The sequence below is a fragment of the Octopus bimaculoides genome, chromosome 19, assembly GCF_001194135.2.
Source record: "Octopus bimaculoides isolate UCB-OBI-ISO-001 chromosome 19, ASM119413v2, whole genome shotgun sequence".
Taxonomy (NCBI): domain Eukaryota; kingdom Metazoa; phylum Mollusca; class Cephalopoda; order Octopoda; family Octopodidae; genus Octopus; species Octopus bimaculoides.
The window spans coordinates 44,958,366-44,961,018 of NC_068999.1; positions in this window are offsets into that span (position 1 = coordinate 44,958,366).

Genomic DNA, 2,653 nt, shown 5'->3' on the forward strand with positions numbered 1-2,653 from the left:
CCGCAAACGCTAACGCCAACCTCAACGCCAGCACCACCACTACCACCTTCCTGCACTCGTCTCCTTCGATACCTCGTTCTTCATTCAACGATGAAATATCACAGTGTGATTTTTTTCAAATTAATTTGGAAGCAAGATGTTTCTCGGTCGAATGGCACCGATTTTTGCGACACGAAGTCTCCCGCCACTTACCATTCCTAGCTACCTTTCTTCCTTATCATCATCATCATCATCATCGCCATCATCTCCTTCTTCTCTCCTCCTTTTTCTTCATTCTCCTCCTCCTCCTACAGCTCTAATTCCTCATTCAAGTCTCTCTCTCTCCCCACTTCCTACATATACACGTCTTCTCTGATAATTCTTGTATACTCTCCCTCATTGATATTCTCTCTCCCACCTTCTCCCTCTTTCTTTCTCTCTTTCTCTCCCTCTCTGCTACGCACACACTTTCACTTTTCCTTACATACACCCTCTCACAGACACAGTCTCTCTTGTACGCAAACCCTAACTTTTCATCTGTCTCTCTTTTACTCTTATACCTACATACATACTCTCACTCTCTCTTCCTCTCCCCTCTCTCTCACTCTCTCTCACACACACTCTCTCTCTCTCAAACAGATTTCATTTCATATACGCAAACTGACATTCTCACTGGCATAGACTTTTGTTTACTCTTTCTTCCTCTATTTTACACACACACATACACTGTTTTTAATACACACTCACTCTTCTATATAAACATACATACACACCCACACTGAATCTCTCTTACATACACTGTCTTTCTTTCCTTGTCTGTCTCTCAGTCTCTTCTTTCTCTCTCTCTCTCTCTCTTCTTTCTCTCTCTCTTCCTCTTCTTTCTCTCTCCCTCTCTCTCTCTCTCTCTCTCTCTCTCTCTCTCTCTCTCTCTCTCTCTGTCTCCCACTTCTCTCTGTCTCCCACTTCTCCCTCTATCTCCCTCTTGTTTCTCTTTCTGTCTCTCTCCCTCAGTCTCTCTCTCTCTCTCTCTCCCGTTTCTCATTCTCAGTTATTTTTCTCCTCCTCTTCCTCCTCCACCCACATTCACAGTATACCCTCTCCCTTTTCCTCTCTCTCTCTCTTCTTCCTCTCTCTTATCCCTCTCTCTCCTTCTCTTCTCTCTCCAGCTTTTTCTCTTCCTCCCTCTCTCTCTTCCTATTCCTTCCCCTTCTCTCTTCCTCCCTCTCTCTCTTCCTATTCATTCCCCTTCTCTCTTCCTCCCTCTCTCTCTCTCTCCTCTCTCTCCCGCCACTCTCTCCAACCTTTCTCTTCCCCCTCTCTCTTACTCCTCTCTTTTTCCACTCTCTCCATTCTACTCTCCTCCCCTCTCTCTCTTTTCCCATATCTCTCCTCCTCTCTCATACCCCTCTTTCCTTCCTCCCCTCTCTCTCTATCTCACCCTCTCTCTTTCTCCTTGTCTCTCCCCGTCTCTTGCTTTAACTAATCTCTGTCGCCTGTTTCCTTTCATTTCATAAAGACCTTGATTTATATGCTCCATCGACCAAGCAATAATATTACATCATTAGCAGAAGGTTAACATGTTTACGGGAGGTCAAAATTGTCTTGGCAGTTATTCCCGACTAGCCAATCAAACATTACTCTCTTACACAGCCTTTCAATTCAGTTTCTGAGGCGAGCTGCTGTAATTATAGACTTCGTATTAGCAGAACGTTGCAGACAAGACTTTGCTCATGTTTACCCTTCTTCAAACCATTATTCTATGTTGTGATTTCTTTGCTGGTTAAATGAAATGAAATAAAATAGAATAGAATAAAGTAAATAGGGACATAGATATAAATATAAACAATAACTAACAAAAACAAACATATATTGAAATGCAAGGAAACGTAAAGAGCGATCCACAATCATATATAAGAGGTGTAGCAGTCGATTTACCTATGAAATGTTATACATGCATCTATACATATATACATACATGCATGCATATATAATTATATATACATATACATATATGAAAAAAATGCATACATCTATACGTATACGCAAACATGCATATATAAGCATACATTTATATATATGTATGCATGCATACGTATATGCATACATATGTATATATGTATATATATACATATATATATATATATATATATATATGTGTGTGTGAATGATTACATCTATACAGATATATAGAGAGAGAGAGATACATACATGTATATTTACAGATATATATATATATACATATATATATATATATATATATATATATATATATATATATATATATATATATATATATATATATATATATATAATGTGGTTGTGTATCTGTGTATGTAGGGGTGTTGTTGTGTATGCATGTTTGTATTACATATATACGTGTGCGTATACGTCTGTTGTGTCCGTGCATCTATGCGTTTATATGTACATCTATATGTGTCTGTCTATTGCTATTGCATATGTATAAGTGTATATATCCGTATGTATGCGTATATATATGTATGTATATATATATAAGCATATATATATGTGTATATATATATATGTATATGTATGTATATATATGCATATATATGTATGTATATATGTATATGTATGTATATATATGCATATATATGTATATGTATGTATATATATATATGTATATGTATGTATATATATATATATGTATATATAT